We start from the raw sequence: 11,903 nt of genomic DNA on the forward strand, positions 1-11,903 counted from the left end.
GGATGAGTGAGGTAGAGTTTGAAGTGATCGTGTAGATCTAGTGTGTCAAATGCTGAACCCGAAGGGTTGTTCAAGTAATGGATTCTTCACTCTTCCCTCGCATTAGTCCCTTCAGTGCTATACCAAAAGCGATGTGTTGCAGGTTCCAATCCGTTGCTAGAAACCTTAGATCCCACGTCGTTTTGCTGATCGGGTAATCATTTAGTTACGTTTCTTTGATGCATAATGCTTACTTTTCTTTTTAACTCTTCAATGGAGTTTGACTTGTAGACTGTAGACCACCTCAACTGTCACATTGTTCCTTATTCTAGAACCTTACCATGAGAGGTGGGTTCAACCATTCCTCTGGTCATCTGAAAGTACTTTGACTTCTTATTTCTAGGTAGTGGCGGGGTTTAAACGAAAACCCGGTGAGGTTCGGACTCTCAAAATCCAAATCGGGGGGGGGGGGGACTGGACTCTTAATAATCCAATATTTTACACTAAAAAATTAGAAATTTTCGGTAAAATTAACTCTATGAGCGAAAAATCAACCAATTTTTACATTTTTTCAAGATTATGTAAACTTTTTTAATCTCACAAAGTAAGAATTTCAAGAAAAAGAGTAAATAGTATGATGATGTTAGCTAGTGATATTATAGCTTAGTGGAATTTTGAGGGTGAGATAAGGCTTATGGACCATTAGGTCTTGGGTTCGATTCTCAAAATGAGGTTTTTTTTCAGAGATATTGGGTTTCCTCCTGAATTAGTGTATAGAGCATTATTGTCTGGTGCAGAGGAATATGATCGGGTGGTTCCACTAGTGGCATGATATTCCAATTAGGGTTGTTCATGAGCCAAACCCAACTGATCAAACCTTTGCTCGTGCTTGGTTCGTTTACAAACTGAACCGAACGGAGTCGGGCACTTTTCAACCGAGCCAAAGTCGAGTAAGCGTCTTTCGATCCGAGCATTTTCAAATGAACGTCGAGCGAGTATCGAGCGTCGCAGAACAAAAAAGGAAAGTGACGATGGGGGTGCTAGTTATCAGAATGTAGTGTAGTTTCCGTCCCTGGGTTTCGTCCAATTAAAACAAAAGTAAATATTTAACAAATAACAGGAATACAAAAACACTCAACTAGTTCTATCGAGATTAACTGAGCGCAAGGGCAGAGTTAGAATGTTAGTAAGGGTAGCACGGGCTACCCCTCAACCCCGTCTCCGTTGTGTAAAATACCCCTGAACTCCGTTCCCGTAGTGTAAAAATATCCATAAACTTCGTCTCCGTTATACAAAGGATACCCCTGATCCAAAAAAATAAAAAAATTGGGATACCCCTGAATTTTTTGGCTAATTCCGCCACTGACTGAGCGGCAAGATAAATCGTCGACCGATTGAAACATACCCTTGCTCTATAGGAAATTTAAAATTGAATGAACCGATAGAAGCAAAACCTAGCTGATGTGCGTGAAGTGTGTTATATTTTTGAGATATATTTTAAGCCCTTTTACACTTTTAGCCAAGTTTTAAATTTATAAAACACGATATTTACTAACACTAAACACACATATGGACAAGTGCACCCATCGTGGACGTAGTATAGTGTTGGTAAGATACCGAGGTCGTCCAAGGACACAAGAGCTTTTAGTACCGGTTAATCCTCAACGTCTAATCAAATCAAAAAGTTAGAAAAAAGGTTTTTAAACTAGAAAAACTAAAAACTAACTAAATGCTGAAAAATAAAAATAAAATAAAAACAGATAGACAAGATGAATCACTTGGATCCGACTCGTGTATTAGTATAACCTTTGATTATTTTCGCACTTTTGCACTTGTTTAAGAGATTATCTTAGTTATTGTAGTAGGCCCCTCTTTTGAAGGCGACGTTACCCTCAACCCAGTAGTTTGAGTCAGCAAGGATACAATCCTAAAGGGTTGGATTATTGGAAGATAATGAATTAAGTTATTAATGCAAATTGTGGTAGGCCCCGCTTTTGGCGGTGACGTTACCCTCGGCTAAGTAGTCTGAGTCAGCAGGGATACAGTCCTAAATAGCCGGGTTATAGTATTAATAGTAGTTAACTTATGAGGGGGTCAAATAGTTTGGATCCCCGCCATCCAATACCTATGGGCATTGAAGGAGATCCTACTAAATTTGACCCAGGTCCCTTGCAGGACCTCTAAACGCTGAACAAGGGCAAGACCCTTACCAAACCGTTCCCTTAACCCCCGACCAGGTAGCCAACATACCTCCATATAGACCGTGGAGATATGAATGGTGAAAATCTTTTATTTTATATAGACAGTAAAATAATGCCAAGACACCACGGACAAACGATAAGGAAAGATCACCTTCAACATAAGCAACTAGTTATTAAAGTCATTAATACAAAACCAAATAAAAAGTGCAAAAGATTAAAAATAAAAAGTATTATACTAAACACTTGTCTTCACCAAGTGATGTAAGAGACTTAGGCAAACATGGCCTTGATTGTCAAGAACTCTTACGATCAATCTTGGATCCCGAGACGACTCACACACTCTACGATGGACAATGGATGATGGTGGTGGATGATGGTGTTATGGTGGTGGTGGGTGGTGGATGAAGTGTGAGAGAGGTGGTGTGCCAAGGGATGAGTTGGAATGAAACCAAGCACTCCTATTTATAGGCTGAACAGAAGGCTGGGCACGGCCCCGTGTTCGCTGGACACGGCCCCGTGCCCGTCTGACACTCTCTCTCTTCATTAATTGTAATTCGCAATTACAATTAATGCGCCTGCTGTACTTTCGCCACGCCCCCGTGCTCACTGGACACGGCCCCGTGGTGGGCAATAAAAGCTTCTACAGGTTTGTGTTTTCTGCTGCTTCTTGGGCACGGCCCCGTGCTGGCTGAGCACGGGGCGTGTTCAGGTTTCTGTTTTCTCTTCTTTGCTTGGGAGGATGCCGTTGAGGGTTCGGGCAGTCTACTTTTGTTCCTTTTCTTGTAATTTATGTTAGAATTAGCTGTCTTTTTGCTTCTTTTGTGAATTTGAGCTCATTTAATCCTGAAAATACAAAAGGAAGACAAAAACACTCTTTTTCCAACATTAGTACTTAAAAAGGGTTAGTTTTATGCCTCATTTGATGTAATTTATATGTTGCATTTTACACACATCAAATACCCCCACACTTGAAGTTTTGCTTGTCCTCAAGCAAAACTCTTTAAATGTGGCTTACACTCCCAAATGGAATGGGTAGAAGAGAAGGTTTTTGGCTTGTCATAAAGTGTCGGGAATCCAAGATCTTTTTGGGTTTTATTTTTGTTTATTTACAATCCTATTCGTTATGATTTATTTAGAACGTTTCATAAGATAAATTACTTATTCGGGCGTAACATGCCTTTTTTAAAATTTCATTTATATACAAGTTCACATACCTTACGGGAGAAATCACTCAACACTCGGCCGAAGGTGTATTTTTTTAGTGAATCACTCGAGAGCGGCATGGAACTTACGCCTACCATAGGCTTGCCAAGCAATCAATCCTCCTCCTTTTTAACTTTATACCTTTGTAAATATCAAGAGGACTTTTTGGGTGAAGGGTTAGGCTTGGGCTAAAGGTGGGTGGTTGGGTTAGTGGTTAGTAAAAGGGTGAAAAGCGTAAAAAGCGTCGGTTTTCGTAAAACACTTTGTTTTTAGTGACTTTTTATTTTGAAGTATTTCTCCAAACAAGCTTTTGTTTGCATAGCTTTGTTTGTTTTTGACTTCATCATTTTTTTTAGGTGTCACACAAAAGAACGAGCTTGCGAAAAAAACCGAGCTTGTTACTAAAATAAAGGGTAAAAATAAAAAGGGTTTTTGGTGGGTAAAAAGGGTTTAGGGTAAAGAAACGAAAGGTTTAGGCTCAAAGGGGTTAACTAGGGGGATTTTGGGTAGGTGGTAAAAAAATTGAAAAATAATGGTGTGGAAAGAAAAATGGTTAGTCCTAATGCCTCCATCATTTACTTACTTGGGTTTAAGTTGGTAAGGACCGAGAATGAATCGTCGTGGCAAGTTCTAGAGTTGTAAGAACCAAGCGGCTATTCACACAAGAAACGAAAAATGAGCATTTAGTATAAGGATGTAAATTTGTATGCTCAATAAAGGCTCAAAACTCACTTTTGTGGGAATGGGTTTTTAATGTGATCAAGTATATATAATCAAATTTTAATTAGACTTGTTATGCTGTTTCATAATTTTCTTATGTTGGTTCTTGTTATCACGACGCTCTCGGTTGTAAAATTTGTAAAAATATAACCTTATTAATCTTAGGATTCCTAACTTAAACTTTAGACAAGTAAAAAAAATGAAAGTTTTTGAAAAAAATTTGGGGTGTTTAGCGGTTCCAATAGAGTTTTGTGTAAGGCTTGTTGTTAGGACTTGCAAAATTTCAAGGTGTTAGCTTCCCCCCCACACTTAAATTACACATTGTCCTCAATGTGTCCCAAAAATAAATTTTTAGGTTGATTGGATGTGTAATGTGGTGTTAAAAAGCAAAGATTTATGTTACTGGCAATCTGGACACGGCCCCGTGGTGACCGGACACGGCCCCGTGTTCAGGTGCCAGTAACAAAAATTAAAGAAATGAGACAGAAGCCTGGACACTGGGGCGTGTCTGGTGAACACGGCCCGTGTCCAGTTACCTGAACTGGGCGTTTTTCTGCAGGTGGCTCAGCACGGGGCCGTGTTGGTTGAGCATGGCCCGTGTTGAGCCTTCTGTAATGGAGATTTGTGTCGGGTCGCTTCGTTCTTTGTGCATGGGGCCATTTTTCTCGTTCCCTTTTTCATCCTTTACCACCGCGAGTGTGTTTTATTTCTGCAGATTAAAACTAAAAGATTAAACTAAACTAAGGATAGTTCCGCGGAATGCCTCCGTGGTGCGCCACGTTTATAAGGGTCCTTGGCTAGACCCAATGTGAGGTTATATATTTTCTGAGTGGGATGCTTGGCGTCCCATGTTACACCGTCGGAGAGTAGCATCCAAACTTGAATCAATAACCTTCATGTAGTTGACCGGGTCGTCGTCCTCTATTCTCTTCCCAACTCCGAATTTTACTTCATCATCCCCATACCTCAAGGTGAGTGTTCCGTCATTCATATCTACCACCGCTTGTACTGTGGCAAGAAATGGTCTCCCTAGTATGAGGGGGACCTCGGTGTCTTCCTCCATATCGAGTATGACAAAGTCGGCTGGGTAGACGAATTTGCTTACCTTTACCAAGACATTTTCAATGATACCTTGCGGGAATTTGACGGATCGATCAGCAAGTTGTATGCTCATTTTTGTAGGACTCGTTGTTCCTAGGCCGAGTCTTTTAAACATTGATGAGGACATGAGGTTAATGCTAGCCCCAAGGTCGGCTAGTGCATTACGAACGGGGGACTCCCCGATTGAGCAGGGAATCGTGAAGCTTCCGGGATCGATTTTCTTTTGGGGAAGTTTATTGAGTACGAGTGCAGAGCATTCTTCGCCTAATTTAACTAATTGCAAAGTTTCAATTTTCTTTTTATGAGTGAGGAAGTCCCTCATGAACTTAGAGTATTTGGGCATTTGGGTTAGGACATCAATAAAAGGAATATTGACATGCAATTGCTTTAGTAGACTTTCGAACTTCGCGAATTGCTCATTGGTCTTTTGACGAATTAACCTACCGGGGTACAGAACTCGAGGAGCCTTGGTAGGCTCTGGTGACGGAGGGGGGTTCTTCTCCTGCAGAGGTGGGGGTACCGTTTCTTCTGTCGGCGGCGGCGCTTCTGCAGGCCCCACGGTGCGGTTTCGTAGCGTGATGAGATGAACTTGCGCTTTTGGGTTTGTTTCGGTATTGCTAGGTAATGCGCCTTGCGGTCTCTCGGCAAAATTTTGAGCTATTTGATTTCATTGTTTTTCTATGTTTTGAATACTAGCTTGTTGATTTCTAAAATTTGATTCTAATTGTAGAAATCTTTCCGAGTTTTTCTTTTCAGTGTCGGAGATGAGGCAAGATACAGTATCTTCAAGCCTTTCTCGTCCACTTTGTTGTTGAGTGAAATTTTGTGACTCATTTCTTGGTTGTTGAAAGTTTGTTCGTTGGGTTTGTTGGTTACTACTATTGTCGGGTTCTCTCCAACCAAGGTTTGGGTGGTTTCGCCATCCTTGGTTGTAAGTGCCCGTTGGAGGACCCGACGGCCTAGGTCTATTATCAATGTAGCTTACCGATTCCTGTTGATCGCCTGTTTCTTTCATACAACTCCAATTTTCATGTGGCCCACCACACCCTTCACAAGCCATAACCGAGACTGTTTTTGTCATTTCTAACTTTTTTATTTTTGAAGAAAGGGCCTCGATTTGGGCTTGTAAAGAAGTGTTTTCATCGACCTTATGGGCGCCCGGGGCAATAGATTTATTGCCTCGGGGGGTGTGCCATTGAAAATTGGTTTGAGCAATTTCCTCAATTTGGTTATATATTTCATGCGGGCGTCGATTACCTAAAAGTCCCCCGGAGCTAGAATCAAGTGTCTGCCTTGTGTGTGGCAACAGTCCATTATAGAAAGTGGATACTTGTTGCCATATCGCAAGGCCATGATGTGGACACTTGCGTAATAACTCCTTGAACCTTTCCCAAGTTTCATATAAGGATTCCCCGTCCTCTTGTGAATATGTATTAATTTCAGTCATTAATTTAGCCGTTTTAGCGGGAGGGAAATACTTATATAGAAATTTTTGGGCTAGTTCATCCCAGGTATTTACCGATCCAGCTGAGAGGGCGTTGAGCCAAGCTTTCGCTCGGTCTTTTAGTGAGAAAGGAAACATTCGGAGGCGGATGGCGTCGTTTGATGCTCCATTGATCCGAAAGGTATCACATATTTCTAAGAAATTAGTAATATGTAGACGGGGATCCTCGTCCGCAAGCCCATGGAAGGTTGCGGAGTTTTGGAGCATTTGTATCAAATGCGGCCGAAGTTCGAAGTTATTAGCTTCAACATTCGGAGCATTGATAGCGGCGCCTAGGTTACCTACGGTGGGTCGTAGATAATCCATGAGGGTACGTTGGTCCGCCATTGGAGGTGGATCACCCGAAACTTTCTCTTGGTTTTTAGCTTTTAATCTTTTTCTGAGAAAGCGTTCGGGTTCTTCTAAAGGTTCTTTTATGTCCTTATTAGAACTGGAGCTCATACACTATGTAGGATTGGCGTCTGGTTCCAAGTCCTGCAATAAAAACAGAAAAGAAGGCTGGTCAGAAGGTTCACCACGGCCTCGTGTTCAGCGAACACGGCCCGTGGTCGGAGTTACAATGATTGTTTTCCAGATGGAAGTTGGACACGGCCCCGTGTTGCACCGACACGGCCCTGTGGTCAGCCTTCTGTAACTTGGAAAACTAAAAACTGCCAGTAACAATGCTGGGCACGGCCCGTGTCCGACCAGGCACGGCCCGTGCTGAGCTCTGCAGAAGCTGAAAAATTATGAAAAATCCTAAAAATTTAAAAGAAAAATAAAAATATGATTAGGCCGTTGATTCCTAACTTTCTTAAATCCTTGTGTCCCCGGCAACGGTGCCAAAAACTTGATGTGCGTGAAGTGTGTTATATTTTTGATATATATTTTAAGCCCTTTTACACTTTTAGCCAAGTTTTAAATTTATAAAACACGATATTTACTAACACTAGACACACATATGGGCAAGTGCACCCATCGTGGACGTAGTATAGTGTTGGTAAGATACCGAGGTCGTCCAAGGACACAAGAGCTTTTAGTACCGGTTTATCCTCAACGTCTAATCAAATCAAAAAGTTAGAAAAAAGGTTTTTAAACTAGAAAAAATAAAAACTAACTAAATGCTGAAAAATAAAAATAAAATAAAAACAGATAGACAAGATGAATCACTTGGATCCGACTCGTGTATTAGTATAACCTTTGATTATTTTCGCACTTTTGCACTTGTTTAAGAGATTATCTTAGTTATTGTAGTAGGCCCCTCTTTTGAAGGCGACGTTACCCTCAACCCAGTAGTTTGAGTCAGCAAGGATACAATCCTAAAGGGTTGGATTATTGGAAGATAATGAATTAAGTTATTAATGCAAATTGTGGTAGGCCCCGCTTTTGGCAGTGACGTTACCCTCGGCTAAGTAGTCTGAGTCAGCAGGGATACAGTCCTAAATAGCCGGGTTATAGTATTAATAGTAGTTAACTTATGAGGGGGTCAAATAGTTTGGATCCCCGCCATCCAATACCTATGGGCATTGAAGGAGATCCTACTAAATTTGACCCAGGTCCCTTGCAGGACCTCTAAACGCTGAACAAGGGCAAGACCCTTACCAAACCGTTCCCTTAACCCCCGACCAGGTAGCCAACATACCTCCATATAGACCGTGGAGATATGAATGGTGAAAATCTTTTATTTTATATAGACAGTAAAATAATGCCAAGACACCACGGACAAACGATAAGGAAAGATCACCTTCAACATAAGCAACTAGTTATTAAAGTCATTAATACAAAACCAAATAAAAAGTGCAAAAGATTAAAAATAAAAAGTATTATACTAAACACTTGTCTTCACCAAGTGATGTAAGAGACTTAGGCAAACATGGCCTTGATTGTCAAGAACTCTTACGATCAATCTTGGATCCCGAGACGACTCACACACTCTACGATGGACAATGGATGATGGTGGTGGATGATGGTGTTATTGTAACAACTGCCACTAAAATCCATAATTAGGATGGTAATTAGCTATTAAGGATACCCTAATTAAGAAACCCAAGTAATTCTGCACTAACCCTAAAATTTCCAGAACAATCGGAATCGGGATCAGGGCCCCTAAAACTCAGGGGGGGATAAACCCTAGCCAACGATTATCCTCATAACTAATTGTAAAATTCGAAAATTGAAAAACTGTCGACACAGCAAGCCTACATGCACGAAGGGCTACTCTATGAAAGTAGGGTGACCACTCGCGTAGCGCGACGCCTATAGGGGGTACCCCTCGCGCTACGCGACGGTGTCAAATTTTCAGTATAAATAGGAGGGGTTGGGACTTGAAATTTGGCACTTGAACGACGTTAAAATTCATAATATACGTCGAGTTATAAGCAAAACAGTCCAACACACACACACAATTATCGAAACGCTGTCGCAATCAGGGTAATAACTCGATCGCTATTACGATTCAACGTCCGATCGATTATAACTATCCAACGATAGTCCAGGTGCTGCTCAATTGAGCTTGTACTTTGATTATTCGTCGTGATTTCGACTTGAATATTAGAGTGCTGTTCAAATTCGGACTATGCTCTGTTATTCGTTGTGAATCCGATTGAATTATCGAGTATTGCACTGATTAATCGTTGTGAAGGTTTAATCTCGTGAATTGACGTAACTGCTGTATTAGTTACTAACCTGTTTGTGTGTGCATTGTGTTAAAACTAGGTGTAATCAAGGCTAATCAGTAGGCTTATATCTATTGCTCGTTAATCTGCAATGTGAGTCATTCTTCTTTTTAAATTGTTTTCTCACAGTTTGTGAGTAAGTATTACAAAACTCCAATTATTTTCAAAGGTTATAATTACAGGGATTAAGTCTTTGTAGTCACCAAATTACAGCTGGTATGTGGGGTAATTGTGCACATTACTGTTATCATCACTCTATGTGAGTGAATATTACTCTATGTGAGTTATTGTTACTCTGTGTGAGTACACCGTCACTATTTGGGCAACGGGACCCAATAGTGGTATGACCAGAGTCACAGAAATGAATTGAGTGACAAATACCCATTCTTGATAATTGGTTGATAGAAACATTGTAATCGCTCTTAATACTGTAAATTATAACTAACGAGTCGTTTTAGAAAACAGAATGATTCACTCAGTATTTCCCCGCTGACAAAACCTTTTTCAAACATGTTTCAGGTGATCTGTGTGATCCAGGAAAAGTGCAGTAAAGCACTATCAAGCTCAGAGAAGTGGCTCAGTGTAAATAAACCAATAAAGCGTGTTTTGAAAAATAAAGATTTCTGTGTGAAATCAACTTATTGTAAATTATGGGATTTATCCCTTAAACTTTGTGTAATATATTAAACGAGCATTTTACGGATAAAAGATCCTGTTATAAAAAGACTTCCGCTGCCGCATAAATTAAATACCACGGGAACTGCCTCGCGGGCCCCGACTCCATCCAGGGTGGGTCGGGGAGCCGTGACAGCGAAGGTGGTATCAGAGCTAATAATTAAATTGAGCCACTGATCGAGCCACTGATTAAGCCTAAATTAAAGCATTTGGACTTAATTTTAATAATTGTTATTCGATGATTATATGTTGTATTAACTGGTTATTTTTAGTTACAGTATGGGTAAGCAAAAGTTGTCTGCCATCTACCACAAACTAGATGTGGCATCTTCTTCTAGAAATCCAGTAAATTTAGAAGAAGGAATCTTTGTCCGCAAGGCAAACTATGAGAATCCACTTTCCCCGGAGAAAAGGGATTCGATACTAAAAAAGAGTCAGGAGACAAAGAAACCCCGAACCAAGAGAGTTAGGTTTAACCCAGAAGTCCAAGAGTTGGGTAATAGTATACCTTGGGAAGATAAAATAGACGGGAAATGGGCAAATCTCTATATGCTAGCTACTATAGCAGAAAATGCTAATCTCTAAATATCCAATAAGTTGGGGCTAGTAAGAAAAATCACAATCCCGTAAATAAATAAAGTCCTAAGTGTGTTTATTTCTGTTGTTCTTTGTATAAATTAGTATGCAATAAAACTTCAGTGTTTTGTTTGTTAAACTTTGTTCCAAAGTTTTAACATTGCATTTTGCATATATGCTATGCAGCATGAATGAGATGTCGGAAACATTCCAGAATCTCAACTTATATCCAGTGCCTATCGAAGTCTCTCACGACTTTACTGGTTACATTGCTGACATAGAAGAACCTGTGGAATTCCAAGCCCCACCGCTGGAAAAAGCCAAACCTAAAAAGAAGAGAAGATATGTAGGGTGGAGGAAAGTGCACCGTAGGAAACCTGCCACTAGGAAACTCCCTAAAATAGAAAATCCTGTGAGTGTGGGCAAGGGAAAGGAAATAGAAACTGGAGGGGGTTCGAAATCACCCGAAAAGGAAATAGGAATAGATCTGAAACAAAAGGGAATAGAGATTGGCGAAAGCTCTAAACAGTCTGAGGAAATCACGTTCCAAGACGAAATAGATCGCCTACTGGAGAATTGTGATGTTTTAGAGCCTATCAATGATAATCTCTTCTCTTACCCGGCTACAGTTCAATTCCCACTAAACCTAGGACCAGCTATTCCAGACCCACTAGTTCATACCAGACCATTAGGCCAAATGGAGGAATGGTGGACTAATGACTGGCAATTCCAAAATATAGTCAACAGTCCTTATAGCTTCCTTCCACAATTTGACCCAGAACCACTCCCAAATCCTCCCATGAGTAATGAAAACCTAGCTGAACTCCGTCAGTTCGGTGAAGAACTGATAGGTACAGGTAATAGGATCAGGGAAATGGGAGAGCATCTAACTTGGAAGTACGATGAGAGGGAGCATCGTTACTATAACCGTCAGTTAAACCACAGAAAGCCGTATTGTATGATAGTAACTTAAAATTCTGTAAAATGGGCAATAAAACTCTGTAAAATATGGTGTGTATGGATGCATATACAATTTACCATAACAAAGTAAAAGTCGAGAAATTGACAATTTTGGTTATATTCGTATGTTGGGATAATCTATGTGTATCTATGTGAATTTTGTCATTGATAAGTTAGACACTAATAATTTTACCAATTAGCAGATGGAAAACGCTAACAATGAACCAATTAATGAAGTAAATCAATCTGAGCAAGAACAGGAAGATCAATATATAACTCGACAAGATATCGAGCATTTTATCGCCCAAGGGATAGCTCATGCTATTCCAG

The 11,903-nt window shown here is 40.4% G+C and overlaps 1 non-coding gene across 1 annotated transcript; it reads left to right on the forward strand.

The window, feature by feature from the left end:
• The first annotated feature begins 6,550 nt into the window (after positions 1-6,550).
• LOC118490812 lies at positions 6,551-6,657 on the forward strand. The gene has a single exon (XR_004890037.1). It is a non-coding gene; the product is annotated as a small nucleolar RNA R71 (small nucleolar RNA).
• The last annotated feature ends 5,246 nt before the right edge of the window (positions 6,658-11,903 follow it).

Source organism: Helianthus annuus, chromosome 3, assembly GCF_002127325.2.
Source record: "Helianthus annuus cultivar XRQ/B chromosome 3, HanXRQr2.0-SUNRISE, whole genome shotgun sequence".
Classification (NCBI taxonomy): Eukaryota; Viridiplantae; Streptophyta; class Magnoliopsida; order Asterales; family Asteraceae; genus Helianthus; species Helianthus annuus.